The sequence below is a fragment of the Cetorhinus maximus genome, chromosome 13, assembly GCF_964194155.1.
Source record: "Cetorhinus maximus chromosome 13, sCetMax3.hap1.1, whole genome shotgun sequence".
Taxonomy (NCBI): domain Eukaryota; kingdom Metazoa; phylum Chordata; class Chondrichthyes; order Lamniformes; family Cetorhinidae; genus Cetorhinus; species Cetorhinus maximus.
The window spans coordinates 97,032,803-97,057,878 of NC_135891.1; the positions used below are offsets into that span (position 1 = coordinate 97,032,803).

A 25,076-nucleotide genomic window follows, 5' to 3' on the forward strand; every position below is an offset into this window, starting at 1 on the left:
CATATATCCAGGGGAAGTAAGATCATTAGCTGGCCTCTGTGCTATGTTTAATTGTAGAAGACTAATTTTTGACATTGCTTTGTCTTAGCTCATAATTCAAAGCAGGCAGCTGATACAACATAGGCTGTAGAGCAGATTAATACTTAGTTCCAGTCTGCTAATGGTGCGGCCATCAGGACCATTTTGTGAATACAAATTTCACATATGAAACTCACATATCAGGTTCTAATCCTTTTTAATTTGTTCTCAGGGTTTGGACCACATCGGCAAGGCTGCATTTATTGCTCATCCTAGTTATCCTCAGAAGGTGGTGGTGCACGGTTTCCTTGAATTGCTGAAGTGTATGTGGCGATAATGCTCCCACAATGGTGCGGTGGGAAATTCTGGGAGATTTACCCAGGAAACCTGGGAGCTAAAGGGAGGAGGGATCAGCTGGATCTGGCAAATGTGCTTTTTAGAATACTGCTTGTGTGTCAGGAGGAAGTGCTCAGGCAAATCATCTGCTGTGAGCGGCCATCCTCCCTCCCACCTCATGATTTCCCCCACTTCTCCCTTCCTCCCAACTGCTTGTTACCGCTGCCTCCCCACCACCAGCCTCATAACCCTGACCTTTCTAGTAGTTGGAAATCATTACCAATAGTCTCCACTTGTGAATTTCTACCGTTGGCTTTCCCGCTGACCACAGCCTATCAATCTGACCAGCTGTCGGGTGGGAAATAGAGTAAAAAAATGATAATGAGGTGCTGCCGTTAAATTTAGCCGGGATCTCCTCGTTCCTGGGATTTGCAAGGATACCCACCCCTCCAACCCCCCACCCTGCCAACGATTGGAAAGCACAATTACCCTGCCCCTCCCCATAAATACCAAGGCCACAGTCTTTCAAAGTGTAATTTTTCCAGCAGTAAGGAAGATTCAGAGGATATGAGCTATCATGTTTTATAGTCAGTAAGTTCACCCAGCCACATTACTTCCGAGATTACTTTGTCTGGTTCAGTACATAGGAAGCATGGGCTGACTGTGAATGTAGTCTTGGACTGGACACGAGGAAATACAATTGGAAATGGCTCAATTCATAACAGTCAATACCTGAAGAAACCATAGCCAAATATGAGAATGCAGTATACATTGAAGGAGAGCAGAATTTGGGCAGACAAATATCATTGTAGCAACCTTCATTTAGAATTCAGATAGGATTGCACATTTACATTCCAAATGAAAAATTAAACACATTTTGTGCACTATGTTATATGTTAGCCAAACCCTTCAGGATTATTACAGAGCAATTAATACGAATATCCCAGAAACCTGGACAAGTTGGAGAAAAATCATTCAGAAAATTCATTTTCTGGTGGCCCAATTTAAGCTATGTTTTATTTAGTGTGCATTTTTCAAAGCACCCTTTCAAACTTCTGATCTGTACCAATGTTGCTTTATTGACAAAAAGATTGGGCCCAGAACGTGTTACAGGACAATGTAATGTAGCAGTAAGTCATATTTCATTTTCACATTGTAAAATAGGTTCAGAACTAGACACAGCTATCATATTAAATTTCAGAATATCATGCATAGATTTTAGTTCTTGCTTTAGGGAGAGCTATTGAGCTTCAGCTTACAACTTTTCCACAGTATAACATTTTCTCGCTGTTCTGTTGGCTTCATTTAATGTTACTACTGATACAGAAAATAAAATTCATGTTTCCCCAGGTGTTCCCCTGCAGTGAATTTACATCACCTGACAGCTGTTGAACTAAAAATAGATTATCTATTTTTTCTTGTAAACGTTTAATGTTCAGGGTAAATTGTCGAGCTTCATCGTTTGTGCAGCCTTGCAAAACTCCTTGGGGAAAGAACATTCAACTGTCACAGTCAAACTAAATCTATGTAGGTTGGGATTCAGGAAAAATAACAGTCTTCCAAAACAGAAAGGGAAGGTTAAACTGTACATCAACTTTCTGTTGGAAAGACATGTATTTTTCTGTAAGATAGCAAATAATGACATATATAGCACTTTTAGCACCGTGCTCGGTAGAGCATATGGCAGAGGTGACATAATACAACTGCATTTCTTCCCAAGAAGATTGTAAAATGGGAGAGCAAGAAACAATCTACAAAGCCCCATTTATATCATCCTCAGCCCCATTGCTTCAAACTATTCTTCCAAAGTAGAGAATAATAGCTCAACAATGTTTCTATTATTTGCATGTAAAAGGCCATATTACCTCCTTATTATGTTTAACATTGAGATGCTTAGAAAACCGGGATAGCACACTTAGCTAACATGAAGTTAAATGGCTCTGTCACACCAAACCAGATCTGAGCTTATGTTCAATAGTTCATTAACTTCTTTGTACAATAGAAATCATGTTTTGCTATTTGTCTGTAAGACACAGGGTGGAATCATCTGTGCCCGCTGGCATCAGGTGTGTTTGGTGGCGTGAGAGGACAATATGGCGAGAAAGCCAAAAATCGGTTTCATGACGTTGTGAAACCAGTTTGCAATCTTCCGCTCTGCCCGCCAACGGTGGGCCGCTTTTCCTGCCATTTGACATTTGGAACCTCATTGTAATACATCTGCATATCATTATAAGGATAGCCTGCTGGAATAGTCCGCACCCTGCTGGATTGTCCACCCATGTTAGCGTGATTGTCCGCTGACGTGTTTCACAACAGCTTATAAAAGGCATGCACTTGCTAGGTTGCACTTTGAGGGGAACTCGAGGTGAGTGCAGAGTAACACTGTGAAGCACTCGCCCAGGTCACCTGTTGGACTTCAAGGTTGAAGCGTGTAGGGGGGGCGGGGGCAAGGGCTGCCCTGGGCTTCAGGCAGGTTGGAGGGGTGGAAGGGCTGCCCTGCAGTTGAAGGTAATGCACAAGCACATGAGGGGTGCGGGGTTGGGGGGATGGGGTGGGGTGGATGATGGAAGCAGCCATGCTTTAGGGAAATCTTGTACAAAGTGACCATTCCTCTGCAGCTGAGACATTCAGGCGCAGCCACATTGATATGATTGGAGTCGGGCCTCTAGCACATCTGCCCACTCAAGTAACAGAGAGGCATCAAAGTGCCACCAAGTGCACCACCCCTTGGGCACAGACTGCAAACTAATGAGCATTTTAGTGGACTGCAGAGCAGTTGGACGACTGGGCACGTTGTATAATCTCATTGCTAAGGCCGGCCATTGAGCAGTCACTGGTGGAGGCGCTCACAGCCCCTTGCAGTGGCATCACACCAGTTTGGACCAATCTAACCCATGGTTCAAGCTAACAGTGCAGCCTTGCAGTGTGGGTTAGGAGAATGTCTACGCCTGAGCTGAAAGCACAGCATGCAGTCCAGTGGGCAAAGCTGCCATCAATCGGTCAGGTGGAGTGGGGCAGAGGTGGGAGGGGTTCCGGGCAGCGCACTAATCTCTGGCCATCCAGGTGGTGGCCAGCACTCTCTGGGATGCGTTAAGAGGTCTTCAGACTTAACCAGGACAGGTTCTTAGTACACACAAGCTAACCCATGCGTCTCTCTCCTTCATCCTGCAGGAGGAGTACATCAGGAGCATGGAGCTTGGTGAACTAGCTGTATGCCTCGTGGCTTACAGAGAGCAGAGACAAAGGAGAAGAGAGTGACGGAGACGCCTGGCTGCACAGAGGGAGGAGCAGCTCCCTCTGGAGGAAGTGGCATCTGGGGATTCCACACACACTGCTGAAGAGCCATGGTGACGTTGCTGGTTGGCACCTAGCTAGACCCACGGTCTATAGACGCCGCCTTTCATTCCTGCTGATGACCGAGAACCAGTGTTGCCGAAGACTGTGCATGTCTAGGGAACTGGTTGGTCACATCTGCCAGCTACTGCAGGATTTGGCGCCATGGGGACTTGGAGGGCATCTAATGCCAGTGGCCATGAAAGTGACCCCGGTGCACAATTTCTACGCCAGTGGCTCCTTTCAGGGCTCCACAGGTGACCTCTGTGGGATATCACAAGCCTCCACCCACAAAGGCACCCATGAGGTCACAGATGCCATCTTTGCGAGGGCACACAACCTTGTGCATTTCGCCCAGGACCAGGAAAGCCAGGATACAAGAGTGATAGGATTTGCCCAGATCTCTGGTTTCCCACAGGTGCAGGGTGCCATCGACTGCACTCATGTGGCGTTCAGATCTCTGTCATAACACGTGGTCAACTATATCAACCACAAGGGCTTCCATTTGCTGAATGTGCAGCTGGTGTGTGACAACCACAAACACATCCTGCAGGTCTGCGCACGGTTTCCAGGGAGTGCGCACGACTCCTACAGTCTCAGTCGGTCACAGATCCCTGACGTCTTCCAGGGCCCACAGAGGCTGCAGGGATGACTCCTCGAGGGCAATGGCTGCCTGCAGAGGACATGGCTGATGACACCCGTGCGGCAACCTCAGACTGCAGCAGAAGGTATAGCAAGGCTCATGCTGCAACTTAGTGGAGCAGACCATTGGGATGCTGAATGTGAGGTTCCAGTGCCTGGACCGGTCTGATGGCATCCTGCAATATAGTCCATGGAGAGTGTCCTGCATCATTGTCGTCTGCGGTGTCCTTTACAACCTTGTGCTGCATCGGGGAGAAGAGCTGGCTGAGGAGGAGATGGAGGAGCTGGAGGTCTCCTCCAGTGAAGAGGACGCCAACGGGGATGAGGACGAGGAGGTCCTCGAAGGCAATGATGACGCGGATGAGGCCCTACTAGAAGCTGCTAGATCTGTGGAGGATGATGGCGACAGGCAGTGAGGAGACACCATAGATCCTCACATTGCACCTATGAAAGTTTGACTCCAGTCTGGCTTATGGCAACGCGCATACCCTCTGTGATAATGCTCCTGTCATGGAGACGAAGTGGAGGCCCTAATAATCACTTGATTGTGGGAGGATGATGACGACATGCAGTGAGAACACTCCATAGATCTTCACATTGCCTCTGAGAATGTCTGACTCCTGTCTGTCCGAGGGAAGCTCACTTGCACTCTGTGATCAGGGTCATATCATGGAGATGCAGCGATGAAACTTTAAATGCATCTGATCCTTTGTCTGCCTTCAGCACCTGAGCCCTTCAGGAGCACAGCATCATTGGGTCACAGATGCTGAAGAGATGGGGGCCAGCCCCACCCTAAAGATGCTGAGAGCACACAGAGAAAATGCTGGTATTCTGTGATGCCTGCTCACAGCATTCTGGCAGCAATGAAAAGCACTGTTGAAGTGCAGTCATCAGTGAAGAGTCCAGGGACTGTTAGGCCAGATCATCACTTTGGTCAGAAGGCTGCACAAAGCACAGGGAAGAGGCCCTGGGCTGAGACACCTGCCTTTTATCTAATGCAGAAAGGTTTCACATCTGAGTGACACAAACACTGCTCATCAGAAGTGATTAACACCCATGCCTAGGCTGTGCAATTGCTTCTTCTTAACTTTCCTAACCCTGCTGTTACATCTTGGCGCTCCCCAGCCATCCACAGTGGAGGTAGAGGTAGCCTGCTGACTGCCACGCCCTGTTTTCGATGACCTTTGCAGGCATCCTCTGGAGGGCTGAGACTTGGAGGGCCCCGACTTGCTTTCGGGGTCTTGCTGTGTGGCAATGGTAACTTCCTCGGCCTGTGGAACTGGAGCTGCTGAGGTCAGAGGAAGAGGGGATTCAGATGGTCCTGACACTCCTGGAGTCACCTGGTTGGATGGCCCTGGGGGGTACACGTCCTGATCCTCCTCCCTATGGGTGCCCAAGGACCCCTAGCTGACTCCTTGAGGAGAAGGGCTAACTGGAGTGAGATCGAGCTGCCCGCACCCCTCTTGCATACACTGTTGGAGGCCAACTATGGCGTTAGTGATGGAGTTCAACCCACACAGCAGTGCAGGAGTGACATCCTGGACCAAGGTCTCCACGGCAACTGCCATCCTACCAGTGTTGACCTCGGTGCATTGGCATGCTGGCGCTATCATCTCAGGCTGAAAGCAGATGGACTCCTCCATTGTGCCTTGCAATCTGAGGAGTGCAGCAGACATCCCTTCTTGACGTTACCGAGCTTGCCTTTCAGCTCCAGCAACTTTGACATGACCGAGTCCAAATGCTTGTCATCTGACTCAGACTCAGCAAATATCTCGCCCCCAGCAGCCCTCCAAGTGCCAGGCACCTGGGAAGTCCCTGCTGTCGCCTGCTGTGAATCAGATAGTGCGATGTGCTCATCTGATTGTCATCCCAAGGCTACTGTTTTACCTACCAAGGCTAGGTCTTACCGAGGTGTGTGTCTCTGCACTAATGGGGTGTGTGGCTGAGCGCTGTGAAGGGACTTCAAGGATGGTGCCTCCAGATCCCTCTTCAGAGGTTTATTTTGGGGCTCGGCTGGAGGCCCTGGCTCATGGAATCTGTTGGCTGTTTCCCAGATGTGTCTGCGGAAGCAATGGGAGATAATTGGGGCATGGCAGTGGCCTGTGAAACAGGACACATCACTCACAGCATGGTTGGCTAATGGATGTTGCAGTGCTGGATCCTCACTTGGTAGAGCACTGCTGCCCTCACCGTCAGTACAGGAACGGTCTAGATCCTCACCGGCCAGCTGGATGGCTCTGTTTTCAAAGTCTGTGACCCAGCTTGTCCTGCATGAATAGAGATGGAGAGAGTGTATGCAGGACACCTGCCAGGTCAGATAATAAGTATGCCTGGCATGAGTGAGTGGTGAGTGGTCCGATGAAGGGATGAGGACAATGAAGGTGTGTGTGAGAGAGTGAATGGTGATGTCCCTTGAACCAGCAGTGAGTGAGGTCCCTGTGGATGAGATGGGTTTGTGAGTGTGAGTTGAGAGTGATGAGAAGTGTGACTTACCCTGGTGGAATGGAGGAGATCATTCATCCTCTTGTGGCACTGGCTGTCCTCTTTTGAAGGACGTTGGCGCTGACCACCGCTGCCTCCCAAGCCAGATTAGTGAGTTTCCTGCCCAGCCTGTGACCAGGGCAAGGGTAGAGGATATCACAGCAAGCATGCACTACATCCAAGAGGCGCTCGAGGGACACTTTATTGAACCTGGGGGCTGAAGTCTTCTTGCCTTTCAGGGCTGTGTCCTCTTTGCAGCAGTCATGGGCTGGAAGCACTGAGAGATGTGCGCGCAGCTGCACTTTAAACCCGCTGAGATGAAGTGGCGAGGTGATGGTCTGGCAGGTGAATGAGAGCCTGCCGCCATGGAAACGGCAGGTTTCCTGGGAATGCATAATTAATGCAGTGTGTTTGGTACAACAACATGACATGAAAAGCCCCCATTGCGGCTGACGGGTAAAACGTCATTTTACCCACCCTCTACCGCACTTATTGCAAATCTCGAACAATTCCGCCAACAGCAAAGCAGCATTAGATTTCTATTTTCAAGATTGTCAAGATCTAAAGCATCCAATACATCCTCTCCAGGATTAAGATCCAAGATTTTGACCCAGCAATACGAAGGAATAATGATCTGTGTCCAAGTTGTGATGTTTTGTGACTTGGAGGTGATGGTATTATCATGGACCTTCTCCTTCTAGCAGGTGGTGGTCACAGCTTTTGGAGATGCTACCGAATAAACTTTGGCGAGTATCTGCTGTGTATCCTATAGCTAGTACATTACTAGAGTCATGATGCACTGATGAAAAGAATAAGGGCATCAGAATTTTTGTTGAGGTAGTAGCAGGAGCAAATATAAGATAGAATGGTGGAATCAGATTCTGAAATAGGCTAATGAGCATGGATTTTTTATTCATGTGCTTGAAATCTGTAGGGGGTTTCAATATTTCACTGACAACAAAAGCTTGCCAGCAAAAATGTAATAATAGCAAAAGCTCATATTAATTTTAATGAGGGAGAACAAATAATTTAATTACATTGATAAAAGTATTCCGAAGAAGAAGAATGTGCTGGGTTGCAGGGGGAATGGCACTAGATGAATTGCTCATTCGGAGGACTGGTGCAGACAGGATGGGCCGAAAGGCCTCCTTCTGCATTTTAAAATTTCTGTGATTCTGTGATATTTCATGGCCTATGGCAATTACGGTAATGCAAAATGTTCTGAATTTTAAGCTAAAGTGATCAACTCTTTCTTAACTTGTTATTTTTCAATTTTTAAAAAAAAATTGCCTTTATTTATGGTGATGTGCTACCAACACTACCTCTGGTGGGAGATCCTGGGAATTCCATTGAGTAATGGGGAGAATGGCTTCATGTATTATCCTCTTCTCCAACTCACTGCAGGTACATCAAGCAGCTGGTGTAACTGCAAAAGGATGTCTGGTCTATTTATTTTTAGCAACACTTCTTTCTTTCCCAAACCTTGACCAACACCTAATAAACAGGAACTTTTACTAAATTTGTCATGTCTGAACGGAAGTTATAACAAACACTCATGCTATTGAATTACATTAATTTAGACCCAGCTGCAAATTTTGAGACAGACAGTAAAGTGAAAAATTGAATTAATATAAAGGAAGCATTTAGACAATGCCAGCTAACTGGTGAGGTTTACATAAAACACATGTTGCAGTCAAAGCAGGATCCTGCATTAAAATAAACCTTTTCTCCCTGCCAGCATAATCCTTTTCTGTGCCACATGAAGCAGCCCGTATACATATGCAGCAAGACCTGGACAATATTCAGGCTTGGGCTGATAAGTGGCAAGTAACATTCATGCCACACAAATGCCAGACAATTAGCCATCTCCAACAAAAGAGAATCTAACCATTTCCCTTTGACATTCAGTGGCATTACCATCGCTGAATCGCCCACTATCAACTTCCTGGGGATTACCATTGACCAGAAACGGAACTGGACCAGCCATATAAATGTTGTAACTACAAGAGCAGATCAGAGGCTGGGAATTCTGCTGCAAGTAACTCACCCACTAACCCCCGAAAGTCTGTCCACCCTGTACAAAGCACAAGTCAAGAGCGTGATGGAATACTCTCCACTTGCCTGGATGAGTGCAGCTCCAATAACACTCAAAAAGCCGGGTACCATCCAGGACAAAGCAGCCCATCTGATTGGCACCCCATCCACCATCTTCAGTATTCACCCCCTCCACCACAGTGACAGCAGTCTGTGCCATCTACAATATGCACTGCAGCAACTCACCAAGGCTCCTCTGACAGCACTTTCCAAATCCACGACCTCTACCACCTAGAAGGACAAGGGCAGTAGACACATGGGAACACTACCACCTTTAAGTTCCCCTCCAAGCCACATACCATCTTGGCTTGGAACTATATCACCATTCCTTCAGTGTCGCTGGGTCAAAATTCTGGAACTCCCTTTCTAACATTACTGTGTATGTTCCTACAACACATGGACTGCAACGGTTCAAGAAGGCGGCTCACCATTACCTTCTCAAGGGCAGTTAGCGATGGATAATAAATGCTGGTCTAGCCAGTGATGCCTGCATCCCATGAATGGATAAATTTAAAAATGGCATACATTGAGATTATTTTCAGCTTCACAAGATGAAACATAAGAGCAGTAGTGTAAGTAGTATCTATAAGAACTTGTAAAAAGCAAATAGATATTTACAGCACAGAGATAGGCCATTCAACTTAACTAGCTGATGTCAGTGTTTTTTTTTAATTCATTCATGGGATGTGGGCTTCGCTGGCTGGGCCAGCATTTATTGCCCATCCCTAGTTGCCCTTGAGAAGGTGGTGGTGAGCTGCCTTCTTGAGCTGCTGCAGTTCCAATTACCTTAAGTCTGTTCCACAGGAGCCTACTCGAACTCTATCTCATCTAACCCCTTCTACTGTTTTCTTCCTCATGAGCTCATCTAGCTTTCTCTTAAATGTAACTATGCTAGTCACCTACTCCTTGTGGTAGTTCCACATTCTAACCATTTTCTGACTAAAGAAGCTTCTCCTGAATTGCCCATTAGATTGATTAGTCACTATCTTATATTCACAGGCCCTTGTTCTGGTCTCTCTCACAAGTGGAAATGTCTTCCCTATATCTATATGATCAAATCCTTTCATAATTGTTTCTTTTCTGCAAAAAGAGCCCCATTCTGTTCCTACTTTCCTGGTAGGTATAATCTTTCAGTTCTATCATTCTAGTAAATCTTTTTTCATCTTCTCCAGTGCCTGCATATACCTTTTATAATATGCAGACTGGAACTGTCCACAGTTCTCCCAGTGCGATCTAACCAAGGTTCTTTATAACTTTTCTACCTTTCAATTCTATCCCAGTACTTCATTTTTTATGGCCTTATTAACCTGTATCACTACTTTTAATGATTTTGTGTATCTGTACCCTTGGTCCCTCTGCTCCTCTACCCCAATTAGGCACTCATTTTCCAAGGATTATGTGGCCTCCTTAATCTTCATATTAAAATGTACCACCACAACTTGCCTATATTGAAGTTAATTTATCAACCAAGCACCTATTCTACAAATTTTTAATGCCTTCCTATGTTTTAACGATGTATTGTCTATACTCCCAATTTTGTGTCATCCACAAATTTTGTAATTTTATTATATTTGTTAGTGACATAGAATCATACAGCACAAAAGGAGGCTATTCATCCTATCATGTGTGTTCTTGATCTTTGAAAGAATTTTTTAATTAGTCCCACATCCTTGCACTTTCCCCGCAGCCCTTCAATTTTTAAAATCTAATTCAAACAAATATCCAATTTCATGTTGAAAGTTACTGTTGAATCTGTTTCCATCACCCTTTAAGGCAGAGCATTCAGATCATAATTTGCTGCATTTAAAATGTGCTCATGTCCCTTTTGCCCATTACCAAATCTGTGCCCTCTGGCTACCAGCCCTGCAATCACTCGAAACAATTAAAGAAAGAACAACTTGCAGTAATATAACACAAATGTGTCAAATCGCTTTACGGCCAATGAAGTACTTGGTATGATACCCATAGAGACCAATAACTTCTAAAAAGAAACTCAAATTCCGAGTGACCAACTTAAAGGAATTGCATGACAAGATTTCAAGGTTTAAGACTTTTACTGTTACAAAATAAACTAAAAGCAGCATTAACTACACACTATTTTGTAGGCAATTTATACTCTAAACTACAGAATTTCCTTGTTAATGTTTTAACGCAACAAAAAAATCTCCCTCAAAAGTTATACTTCACTCTGTCCCTTAAGCAGATATTCTATTCTCCTGGAACCAGTCCAAAGTGACTCTTAGACCCTGAGGGCTTGCCTCTTTTCTTTTCCTTTTCCAACCGGTAACTTCTATAACTTCTAATCCCTGGACTGACTTTCTCAAAACCAGGAAAATCTTTCAGTCTCATTTAAACCCTCACAAATATCATCTCTTCATCTGAGTGTGATCTCCCACCTGCATTCTTGCGTAGTGAGCCCTAGAGACTTACTGCCTCTATCTCTCTGCTTTCTCTCTCTCTGTCTGTCTCTCTCAGATTCTTGCGGACTGAACCTGTCTGTGAAGTCCAGTGATATTTTTAAGAAAACCTGTAACCTGATCCGACAATGGCTTCCTAAGTACTCTTCCCCTCTCAAAGCCCATCTCCATGGCAAGTGTTATGGCACAGCAGATGGTAAACGCTGAGCTGCTCAAATCACAGAGGGAAACTTGAAACAGCTGCCACAACTGTGTTTGCAATTCGTATTTTAATTTCAAGATGCATGCCTTGAATTCAGTAGCAAAAAACCACCGAGTCGCAGAGGTTTTTTTAACAAAACTAAATTAAACATTTATTAATAGAAGAAAAGATTTTAAGCACATACGTAGGTCTACAAATTACTGCTATGATAACTCCTAGCTCCCCTAATTAATCTAACTCCCAGTTATACCTCTGTTAAGGCAACAGTAAAACAAAATAGATTTCAGCAAACCCAGGCAAAGCACACAATACCCTGGACGGTGATGTTTAAAGTGAACTCTCTTAGTTTCAGTTCCTGGAGATAGCAGCTTGGTCCATAGGATGCTGGAGGCTCTTCACACTTGTTGGATCTTAGAATGCCTTCTTCCTTACAAATAACCTCATCTCCTTTATACATGTTTCTCCCTTTTTAATGTAAATCCCATTGTTCAAATATGTCTTTGCTGCTTTACTTTTTCCATAGTATAAATCTTTCATAGCACTCATATTATCAGTAATCTTTGGGAAAAATAAGCACGCTGTTTCGCTTAGCCTCTGTTAGCCAGGTGTAACACCTCACCCACCTCTTTGAAATTCACTACTCGGGTTTGTCTAGAAATGCAAATGTTCTTCACGTCTCCCATTCTAAAACTGCAACCACGTTTACATATTAAGCATTTCAAACCTAGTTTCCCTTCCGATACATCAAAGGACCCAGACTAGCTGTTTGCAATTCAATTAACCCCGCCCCCAACACACACCTATACACAGAAACTAATCCAAACCCCACTATTAACCTATCTTTACAATAAATTACAATAATATTATGAAAATTGTGTTTTCATAACACAAGGTGAATTACAGGGCCCTGTATCCAGGTGAAACTGCTAATAGCTATCCTTTAGACTCCCAATTGCATTCATTCTTGAAATTAATTAGACAGTGTAAAGTATAACCGTTTGCAAAACCTGACATTCCTAACAACTCCCTGGTACTTGGGAGACTAACAGTCTGTTTATCGTCAGCACAGCTGCCCTGATCATTGTTTACAGATGTGAATTCCTTGCGCCTTATTCCCAGTAAAACAGTTTGGGACCCCTTTAACCTTTAAGAAACAAGCCACCCAGGTTTGTTGTAGACAGAATTCAGAACAGGTCACATGACTGTCTTCAGTCCTCCATTTTACCCTAAATTATAGACACAGTTCAAAAACAGAACAATCTTATAAAACCTTGCATTTGTAACATTCTTTTGAAATTTAGTCACGATTGTAATGTAGGAAACAAGGCAGTCAATTTGCACCGTACAAGCTCCCATGAACAGCAATGTAACCATGACCAGATAATATGTTATTATGATAGTGATTGAGGGGTAAATGTTGACCTGGACACCGGGGTAATTCCCTTGCTCTTCTGAGAAATAGTGCCAAGGGGTCTTTTACATTCAGCTGAGAGGTCTTGATTTAATGTCTCATCAGAAAGGCAATATCTCTGACAGTCCAACAGTACTTCACTGGACTGTCAGCCTTGATATTTGTGCTCAAGTCTTGGAGTGGAACTTAAACATAATCTTATATAAGATAATTAAGATAATTAAGGCAATGTAAGATAATTAGCCATAGTCCATGAGGAACCTTAGGCAGCTCTCACTATTAGAGAGACAAGCGGTTATATAGCTTGAGGGGTACCACTCCGTATCAAGCATGGGGCAAGGCAAGGAGAGAGCCCTCCATGAACTATCACAGCTGGTACGGAGATCGAACCCACACAGTTTACTCATTCCAGAACTGATCCATAAAATAACTAATTAATCTTTCAAAATCCATCATGATTTTGAACACTTCTATTGCACCTCCCTTTAGCCTTCTCTGGTCTAAGGAGAAACTGCTCTAGACTTTCCACACAACTGAAATCATTCATTCTTGGTACCATTCTGGTACCTTCTCAAGGGTAATTAGGGATGGGTAACAAATGCTGGCCTTGCCAATAATGCTCACATCACATGAAAGCCCAAGAAAATGTAATCATTTTCCTCTGCACCCTCTCCGAGGCCTTGACATCTTTCCTGAAGTATGCTGCCCAGAATTGAAACATATAAATTTAAAAAGATATGGGGGAAGGGAAAGGAAATTAGACTGTTTGGAGAGCTCTTTTGGAGAGCCAGCAAAGACATTGTAACAAACTTGGAGTACCAGCAGGTTTCTTGTAAGAAACAGTAAACTTCATTTACAGAGATCCTGATGAGGCTATACGCTTGTACTGAGATGAAGGCTAGAAAGCTCTGCCCCAAAGGCTGATCCATCTGTACAGTCACATAATGCCCATAACAGTATGATAGGTTTAACTGGCAATTGCTACATTCTTCCCCCTTTAACTTTGTTTTACATCCATTATTTACAAGATTAACAACCATATCATTTACAAATATATACAGTTCATGCAATTATGGATTTAGTCTTTGAGGTGGATTTCTGATTCGGGTAGAGCGATGCAACTCTATAACTTGAGATTCTTCCACTGGATCAACTTGACCAGGAACTGCAGCATCAGGGACATCCTTAGACAATGGCAGTTCAGAATTCTTAATGTTAACAGATACATCAGGTATGTCTATCCTTTGTCGATCTGGCACCTCAGGGATCAAAGGTTTGTCTTCAATTTCAGGTGGAGTAACTGTTTGTTAGAGTGTGTCTCGACTTCTGAAATGATCCACATGTTTCCAAACAATCCTGTTTTCCACTTCCACTTGACGTGACAAAGGTCCTGTTTCAGAGACAATTATACCAGGAACCCATCTTGGTCCAGTTGCAAAATTTCACACAAAAATTGTCGTCCTCTCAGTAAATTCTTGACCTTTACTGTAAACATCATGATTCACTTTATGACTGCTCTCGTTCTTCTCCACCTTCCTCTCTAAGTTAGGGAATAATAAACTCAACCTTGCACAATGTGTTTCATTAGCAATTCCAAAGGCTTTGAACCCATAGTTACATGAGGAGTCGTGTGATAGTTGAGAAGAAATCTTGAAATTCTTGTTTCTAACATTCCGTCGGATTGTTATTTTCATGCCTGTTTTAAAAGTTTGGACTGCTGTTTCTGCTAACCCATTGGAAGAGGGATGATATGGTGCTGTTTTGACATGTTTATTTCGGTTCATGAATCTCTCAAATTCCGTACTGGTGAAATCAGTACCATTATCCGAAACAATGGCTTCTGGTAGGCCATGTACACTAAAACAGTGGCGCAGTTTTTCCATAGTTGTACACAATGTAGCTGATCTCACTTCATACACATTCATCCACTTTAAATGCATATTGATGATCACTAAAAACATGGTACCTAAAAATGGACCTACATAGTCTACATATAGACTAACCCAGGGTCAACCAGGCCACTCCCACGGATGCAGTGGGGCTGAAACGGGCAACTTCTGCTGTTGCTGACATTGGAGACAGTGCTTAACCAGTTTTTCTATATCACTGTTTATACCTGGCCACTAGATATAACTTTGTGCGAGCATCTTCATTTTCAAAATGCCAGGATGTGCACTATGAAGCTCTGTCAATAGTGGCTCTCTTCCTAGCGAAGGGACAATGACTTGCTCCCCATAACAGGATACCATCTTGACAACTTAGTTCAGGTTTATGAGCATAGAATAGTTTTAATTCTTCAGAGATTTATGCAATTGACCATCCTTGCAATACCGGTTCTCAATCTCTTGATAAAATTGGATCCTGGTTTGTCCAATTCTTTATCTGCTTCACACAGACTGACAAGGAGTCCAGGAAATTCAACACAAGTACAACTTCTTGAGCTACGGGAGCAATGTGTAATGCTATCTGGCAAAGGAAGATGACTGAGGGTGTCTGCATTTGCTATATGCACACCTGGACAGTGCATAAAAGTGTATTCATATGCTGACAAAATTAAAGCGCATCTTTGAATTCTAGCAGAGGCTATCGGTGGGATTGCCGATGGGATTGCCTAACCTTCACTAAACAAACCCAACAGTGGCTTGTGATCTGACACCATGGTGAAGTGTCAACCATGCAAATATTGATGGAACTTCTTTACTCCAAATACGATGGATAAGCCTTCTTTTTCAATTTGAGAGTAACCTTTCTCAGCTGCAGAGAGGGTTCTGGAGACATATCCTATTGGCCTTTCAGATCCATCCTCTAACTTGTGTGACAATATTGCTCCCACTCCGTAGGGAGATGCACCACAAGTTAGTATTAGTCCCTTTGATGGGTCATAGTGTACTAGCAGACATGATGAGCGTAAAAGCTTCTTGACTTTTATGAAGGCTTCTTCTTGCTGTGCCTTCCAGGACCACCTGTGGTTCTTCTTCAATAGTAATTGTAAAGGGGCTAACGCTGTAGATAGATTAGGTAAGAAGCCACCATAATAATTTATCATGCCCAAAAAAAGACTTGAGCTTCATGACGTTGGCAGGAGAGGGCTCTTCCTTGATTCCCTTGGCTTTCTCCTCTAATGGCTGCAGCCCTTGGATATCCACATGATGACCCAAATACGTGACTTCAGACATTTGGAAAGTGCATTTCTCTTTTTTCAAACATCCACCAGCCTCCAAAATCTCTTCAGAACCTCTTCTAGTTGGCCAAATGTTCTGCTTCCGTTGATTCTGTGATCAGGACGTCATCCAGGTAGACTATAACTTGGGGAAGTCTTTGTAGTAGGCTTTCAATGGTTCTTTGGAAAATTGCACAGGCAGATGACACACCAAAGGGAAGACGTGTATATTGGTACAGACCCTTGTGCATGTTTATTGTGACATACCCTCTTGATGCATTGTCTGGCTCTAGCTGTTGGTATGATTGGCTCATATCCAGTTTAGTGTAGGATCTTCCTCCTGCAAGTTTAGCGTATAGATCTTCAATCCTTGGGATTGGGTATTTTTCTAATTTGGCAGCCTTGTTCACAGTTAATTTGTAAGCTCTGCAGATGCGAATGGTTTGATCTGGTTTTGTTATGACTGATGCCGTTGGTAAAGTGGAGTAATTTAAAAATCCCAGAGGGAAACTTTAAACAACTGTCATAACCTATAATTTTAAGTGTCATGTTTGAGATGCAACTCTAAATTCAGGAATCAGACCACCAGTTCTTGAGGTTTTACATTAATCTAAATGAAACATTTTGTTAATTTACATAGGTTAATAAATATATACACATGGCTACAAATTACTACTATCATAACTTTCAACAAATTCCAAACTAATCTCCATTAAGGCAATAGCAACCCATAGACTTAACCAAACGCCAGCCAAAGCATTTTCATCTTACAAATTCAAAATGAGATTCTTTTCACTTTGGTTCCTGTGGAGAGAGTTGGAGGCTTACAGCTGCCTTTTGATCTCATGTTGCCTCTGCTCTGCACTTACAAAATGGTTGTCTTGTTATACCTACCACCATGGATTGAATACAAATTCTCATTGTCTCACCAGCCTCTTTGAACTCCACCTTTTAACAAGGAAACCCCTTTCATAGTACCAATTTTATTAGTAATATAAACATATTGCTTGGTCGCTGCTAGATAGGTGTCTGTTTTCACCCTACTTCTTGAATGCTCTATTCAAAAAATGCAAGTGCACCCTATCTCTCTTACATATCAAAATTAGTACACATAAAAGCGCCTTGACTAGCTGTCTTCAATACAATTAAGACACACCCACAGACTAAACCTCTATTTTAAAAGAAAACTATTTTCCAATAACATTATATACATTAATAACTTCATGACGCTAACCCTAACCCTAACCCTAACCCTAATGCGGTTTCATCACAGGGACTATGCGTGCTGCCCATTCTGAAAATTGGACTGGCTGGATTGTTCCTAACTTCTCCAAGCGGCACAATTCTGCATCCTTCTCCTTTAGTGTGTAAGACACAGGTCTTGCCTTAAAAAAACGGTGTGTTGCTTCAGAATCCACATATATTTTAGCTTGTAGGCCTATTTTTTCCCAACTCATCTCAGAATACTCTGTTATACGCTTTTAACAACTTAGGAATTCCTCCCGTCCTGAATTGAAAATTTTCTGAGCAGTTTACTTTAATTTCTTTCAACCAATCGTGACCCAGAAGGCGAGGTCCTTCTCCTATTACAACAATTACTGGAAGCTGTTGCCTGTAGGATACAGGTACAGAGGCGATGCCTTTCTCCTGTGTTGCTTCTCCAGTGTACGTTTTTAGCTGAGCTGTGGTTTGCTCCAAATTCAATGGCTGGGTACCTTTGCTGAGGTATTTAAAGATGTGTTCTCCCACCACTGTGGTCGACGCTCCTTTAAATCTGCAGGTTTCCGGTACATGATTACCCCCAGATCAGTAACACTTTAATTTCTGGATTACTGCTGAGCTGCTTCCAGTATTTCTTTTTGTTTTTCGAGGGGTAGGGACCATTTCCCACTTCGCGGTTATCTCCCTGGTCTTCGCGCCATATCCGGCGGCAGGTTCCCGCCCCAACTGAAGAATGGCACCATGTTGCACACTCTGCAAAGCCTGTGAGTCCCTCTCAGCACTCTCCATTCCAATACTATCTCCATGGCTTACTACAGGTCTATATTAACTTCTGCAAGTAAATGACGCTGAATGGCGTTCTCGTGTTCGCCACAAACCAAACGATCTTGCAACATGTTGTTTAAAGTATCACCGAAGTCACAGTGCTCTGTTAACTGTTATAACTTTGCAATGTACATTGTGATCGACTCACTGAGGGCCCTGGCTCTAGAGTTGAACTTGAACCTTTGCATGATCACTGATGATTTAGGCTGAAAATATGCCTTCACGACGTCTACTAGCTTAGTAAAGGATCTGAAATTTTGTGTACTCCGAGCCGTCAGACTACGGGTTAGGTTATATGTTTTGCTCCACATACAATTAGGAGAATTGCTTTCTGTTTCTCCTCCGCCGTTATTTTGTTCACCACAAAGTAGAAATCTAGGCACTTTATGTACTGACTCCAGTCCTCAATGGATGAGTCATATGGGCCAATTCTGCCAAAGAGAGGAATATATTTTCCTTTCTTCCCTTAAAAATTGAAATACACACATCCAATAGGCGAGGTGCAGCATTGGAGCAATTTATCCTCATTGCCAATTATAATAAACTTGGAGTACTGGGCAGGTTTCTTGTAAGAAACAGTAAACTTTATTTACAGAGCTCCCAATGAAGCTACATGTTTGTACCAAGACAAATGCTAGAAAGCTCCATCCCTAAGATTACCCACGCTTACAGCTGATTCGACTGTAGTCACATGATCCCCATAACAGTATGAAATGTTTAACTTACAATTACTACATTCCTCCCCCTTTAATTTTGTTTTACTACTCTTATTTACAAAAATACTTAAGAATATAATCATGAGCTATTTTGAGATTTTTGATGCAAATATTTATGCTGATTAGTAACCAAATATTTTAGAATTTGCTTCTGCACCACTGCTCTTCTGTGCCCTACCTCTTTAACCAGACTTTACAACTTTAGTTAGCAGTATCAAGATGCAATTTTCTAAAGGTTTGTACCAGCAAATTTACTATATTTTAAAATAATTAACATGCATTCCATCTAAACATAAGAATTTGTTAAGAATTCAAGTGATTTGAATTTCCTCTTGGTGGTTGTAAGGCTATTAAAGCCTGTAAATTACTACTAACAAAGAATCTTTCTGCTATTTATGCATGGGGGTTAACTTGATATTTTAAATTTGATAATGCCTCTATTAAAATAGCAATGTTGGATTTGCTAAGAGTTTGTTTGCTAGCATCATGTGCAGTAATCACATTTGCTGATTTTGTGATACTGCTCTACTGTCTTTGTCAGTAGATTTCACCAGCCACTCAAATATAAATTGAACACATTTCAGCAAGTGAGCTTGACAACCCAGAAATGACCCTTTGACCATTATAGACAAGTCTTGTGACATGAACATTTTTAATAAACCGGCAGCACTTGCTCATCATTATTTCCAGGTACTGCACAAATATTAGTGGCCTGGAGTTTCCACTTTAGGGGGAATCATCAATCTGGACGCAAATTGCGCTCAATATTGCGCTAGTTTTGAGAAGTATTTTACTTTCTAAAGTCTCTGCTCAAACCTATTTGCATACTATCAAATGTGAAATCTTTCATGAACCAGCGACAGTTTAGAACATAATTTCAAATTGAAGAAACTTTCAACAAATATATTTCTTGATATATTTCAGAGTGGTAATGTGGTGCAATATTATTGATACAGCTGAAAATGGGTTTATCACAAAAAGTAAGCATTTTTAATCAGAGTACCTAGGCCACCACCAGTGACAAACCCAATTTAAAATACTTGAAAATGACTTTTAAAAAATGTACAGGGGCATTTACTAGTTAAATAGCTCTACAGTAGTCAGTTTCTTAGCAAATTAATAAAAGATTTCAAAGCTTTTTGAATGTGCCTAGTAGTATCTTTGTGCCTAAAAAAAGCTAAGAACCTGTTTGAAATGGATGTAATTTTCAGCAGCTTGCAATGGTGATTAATTCACTCTTGTGGGCAGGGCCAGCTTCAGTGCAATGTTTTTTAAGCTAGCACAAAAGATGAGGGAAACTTGACTTAAGATGAACATAATTTGCGCTTAAAATTCCACAATCTATTGTGCTGATTTAGCCAATTTCAGGCTGAAAAAATCAATGCAAACTAGTGGAAAACACCTACCCCATTGTGCATTTGAGACTGATGGCAAACATTTGGCAGGTAAGGTGTTGGTGTTTTGCCAGAGCTCAGGCACAACCTATTCTTGCAATATGAATACATCACGGCTCATTGAATAATTCCATAATTATAATATTTTCGTAGCTCCCTTCTTTCCATCCTCCAATTTGAAACCAATGCTCCATCTCGCGTGAGTTACTTACACTGAGCTGTGGTTTCATTTGCTGCCAGAAGCCCGCTGATGGCTCTTAATTGGCTATTCTGCAGATCAGAGCCTCAATGGAGAGCAGTTTCCATTCTTTATGCAGTTGAGGGGACAGGAAATTCAACAATGAATGTTTTTTTTGGCACCCATTTTAAAAGACTGTAGTGAATCTTACAGGATGTTCCTAGTTTTGTAGAACATTGTGAATTTTGTGCAATGCTTGCAACCTGTGTAAAATTTACAACCCTATCCAGAACCATTGGTTGCCTCACTGCCGAGACCAATCCTTTTGTCACCATCTTCCAGTGGGGATAGCAATTAGAAGAAAATGTCAAAGTTTTATGCTTCCTTTCCTAGGGCAGAACAACCAATTAGAGTGTGCTACGACCCAAACACCTCCCTGGCACAGGTTGGCTAACTTGGACCAGGAAATGGATCTGACTCTTCTCAATGGCCAGAATCTTCAGGTCGGCGTGTGAGGGCGATGATGTCGCGCGATGATGTCGGGCGTGCGTCCCAACGTCACCATGTGTCATTCCAATTTTCAGTTCAGTGGGCACGCACCGGAGTCGGCTGCAGGTCCGCTGAATTGTCAAAGGCCTATTAAGGCCATTTAAAAACTAATTAAAACACCTAACGGAGCTGCTCGTCCAAAATTAAGGTCAGCGGGCAGGCAAAGAGCCCAGGCGGCCTTCGCATTTATCATGAAACCTCATCCACGGGTGGGATGAGGTTTCATGAAGTGTTTATAAATCGAGTAAAAATTTTTATTAAAGTTCCTTGACATGCCCCAGCTCATGTGACACTGCACAGGCCCCAACTCAGCCTACTCCCCCCGCCTGCACAGGGAGCACTCAGTGCTTCCGGGTACACGTCACGCTGGGTGGGTGGTGATTGGCTGCACCCCCCCGCGCCCGCTCCCGCTCAGCCGCCCCCCACCAGGGAGAAAATTCTCCCCGTTAAATCCTCCACAATCCTCATAGTTTTCTAAACCACATCCTGCACACCGCACTGATACTACAACTGATGTGGTTACAGAAGGAACACTTGATAGCCTTCTACAGGGAAGTGTCACAGAAAGCAATTTTACAGTTGCAAAATTAGTGGCTTAAAATGGCAACATTCACATTACACTGATAGGCAGTAAAGTAATGTTACTGTGGAAACAGACAGATTAACCCCTTCAATATGACACAGATTTAAAAATATAATGGGAAAAATTCCCCTAAGTGCTATTTCTTTTAGAATGCTTTGACAACTTTACCAGAAATAGCAAATGGAGGAATATTTAACCCAATATTTGTGTCACTAACAGATAGTAGCCAGACAAAATCTTCCCCTGATATAAGTCAATAGGCTACTTCTCCTATATGCATTTTAATAGAAAGAATTCAACGTTTAAGTCTTTGAAAGAAAGGGGTAATGTTGACTATGTGCGATAATATAAAATGTACGATAGAGTCAGCCTGTTTTACACCTCTCCTGATTTTTATTTCCACTGACAGCAATCGATCTCTCCTGCTTTACAGCATCTCACCAAATCAAGATCTACCGTGAAGAATTGTAGCTCCCCCATGGCTCTGTAGTGAAATAACGTTAAGAGAGCTTTACCTGTTTGTGTACTGATGATTTTTCTTATTGTACAAATTTCTGCTGTTTTATTTTCCTAGTTGTAAGCCCTTTTCCACTTTTTAGCATCCATACATCCATTCTCACTTTAAATGGTCCCAAGAACTACTTTTAGTTCAAAACAATGCTTTAAATATATATTTTGTTGGAGGAGTACAAAGAAGTTATTCCATAGTGTGTAAAGTATGGCTCAGAGACAAAGATATGTTGCTGCTATTCTAGCCTTCTATTGTGAATATTTAGAGCTGAATTTTACACAGGAGGCAAGGTCCCTGACCCCCAGCTTAAAAGCTAGGGACGAGCTAACCTGCTCCTGTACAGCTTGCCCCTCATCCACTTAATGGCCATTAGGCCTTTATTGGCTTGAGGTGGGACCCCCACTCCATCTGAAACTAAGGGCAGAATTTAACCCTTGGCTGGCGTGCGGGCCCCACCGGCTCGGTGGCAGGCGGGCAGCCGATCCCCACCGCCGAAACGGGGCCCGCCACCATTTTCAGTCGGCGGGCCAATTAAGGCCAACCCAGTGGCCTGCCTGATGGGAAGCGCTATGTGCTTCCTGTGCAGGGAGGGGGAGGGAATCTCCATCTGTCAAAGTGCGCTCTTTCGCGCATGTGAGTGAAAGAGCGCACTGCTCCCGGAGACAAAGTCCTGTCTTAGGGAGATTCGTGACAGGTAAGTAAAGTCTAAAAATAGAGAAATATTAAAATTAACATGTCCCCCTCAGGTGACAATGTCACACGAGATGGGACATGTTAATAATAAACACTTAAAATTTATTAAATTTTTAAAAAACGGATATGAAACTTCATTCCGCCAGTGGATGAAGTTTCATTAATAATCTGCAGCCCGCTGGGGCTCCTGGCCTGCCCGCCAGCCTTAAGGTTGCCACATGTAAGTTAGGGCCCCGCTACCTATCTTTGGGCTGCTCTGGCACCTGGTCTAGATGCATTAGTTACAATCAGAATTGACAGGATCAGGTTGGCTTTCCAATAGGTCAAGTAACCCAATCCATTTTTATTGCCCATTTGCCTGGTTTCCCCAGCTGAGAAGTGGAGATGCTCAAGGTTGACGAAGGCAATAGCATCAGTTTCAATAAGTTTAAACAAATTTGAAACCCTAAAAGTGACCTAGCATTAAATTCAAGGTAAATAAAATTTTTAAAAACACTTAAATTACTGGCAGGAAACACTGAACCAGGAAGGGAAAAATTAATATTAAATTAATCAAACTTACCAGCAGCGCTACCTGGAAAATAGAACTTCTCTGAAAAGTAGTGCTACCTAGGCTTGGATTTTCACCCCGACAGAGGGCCTCTCTGTCACAGAAAAAATGGAGGAATAAGCCCAGATCCAGAAGTCCCGCCCCTGAACGCAGCACCTACCATTTTTGTGGAGGTGCGAATGGGCCTGGGTCAGGATTAGCGCTTGCGCATTTTGCAGAGGCAGCTGCCCATAGAAATCAGCAGCTGGCTTCAATTATGTGTGATTTTGGGGTGAGAGGTTTTTGAAACCCGACATGCACATATTAGACCTAGTAGGAGTAGGAGGAGCAGGTTTGAACTTCATTGATTCACTTGGATAGCCAGAGTACATTTTTAGAGAGGTTAAGGTACCCTTTTGGATGTGGTCCTGGGACATCTTTGGGGGAGGTCAGGTTTCTTTTGAGGGAAGTCAGGTGCTCTTTGGGGTAGTTACAGTGCCATTTGCGACTGCGAAAAGTGGCCTGAATGTGCGTAAAAAGTACATAAACTCATTGGGCAGAATTATCCCCCCCCTGTTGGGGGGAAGTTTAACAGCGGGCGCGTGGAGGTGTGCCTCCGATCAGCGCCCCCAATGGGAGGCATGCCACCATTTTACGTGGGTGGGCCTTAATTGGCCCGTCCAGCGTGGTGTCTGCATGGAAGCGCTATGTGCTCCCTGTGCAGGCTGGTGGGGGGATTCCCTGAGCCTTTCACACATGTGCAAGAAAGAGCGCACTCATCTCCCTGAGGCTAAGTGCTGCCTCAGGGAGAGCGGCTCTACAGTAAAAAATGTGAAAAATAGAAAAAAGCAATTTCCCTGACATGTCCCCTCATGCGACACTGTCACATGAGTTGGGACATGTCCATCACTTTCATTGACGCTTTTATTAAAAATTTTGAAACCTACATGAAACCTCATCCCGCCCGTGGATGAGGTTTCATGCTTTTTCTAATGCCCGCCAGGGCTCCCGGCCTGCCTACCAGCCTTAAGGTTGGACGGGCAGGCCCATTAATTAGTTTAACGACTTTGTCAATGGCCTCAATTGTCCATTGACAGATCGGCGGGTGCTCAGCTGATTCTGCTGAGCCTCCGCCTATCTGAAAATTTAAATGGGGCGGGGTGACGTCGAGAGTTCCGCCCGATGTCATCCCGCGTCATTTTACACATCGGCAAGCGGGCCCCGCCCCTGCTCCCTGACCGGGAAATCCTGGCCATTGGAACTGCCAAAGCCAAAGATCAAAAGTGTCAAGATAAACCATATAGAGGAGCTGTCAAAAACAACTGTCAAAACTGTCAAAGGGAGCTGTCAAGGCACTTAAAACTCCTGCCCTCCAACTCTTTGAAAAAACTGTCTGGAGTGTTAAAGAAGTGATTGCCTGCGGTTTCACTCTGTTGACATAAGCCTGAGGGTTTCCATTACTGGATTAGTGCTGCATGACTGATTTCACAATCATCCATTACCACAGTAGGATGCCTGCCATTTCACAATTTGATTGACAGCTCCAAGTGGTTATTGACTCTTTAAAGCTGCACTGAGTTCTAATATTTGTTTTTTTAAGGATTATGCAAGTGAATGAAATGTTTGTCCTTACCAGGGATAATATAGTTGAAGGGAAGTAAATGTAGTAAATTGGTTTTTATGAATGAGTTTTTTTTTTAAATGAAGCCTGCAATAGACTCTTGAAAGCTTATTTAACCATCATGGGTCCTGAGGTCTGCCCATGGTGGATGTTGGGCGAGTT

At 43.4% G+C, this 25,076-nt stretch overlaps 1 protein-coding gene across 1 annotated transcript in view; it reads left to right on the forward strand.

Moving 5' to 3' along the window:
- LOC144688860 (leucine-rich repeat and immunoglobulin-like domain-containing nogo receptor-interacting protein 2) overlaps positions 1-25,076 on the forward strand; it is a 223,363-nt gene that overhangs the window by 192,997 nt on the left and 5,290 nt on the right. The window lies entirely within an intron of this gene.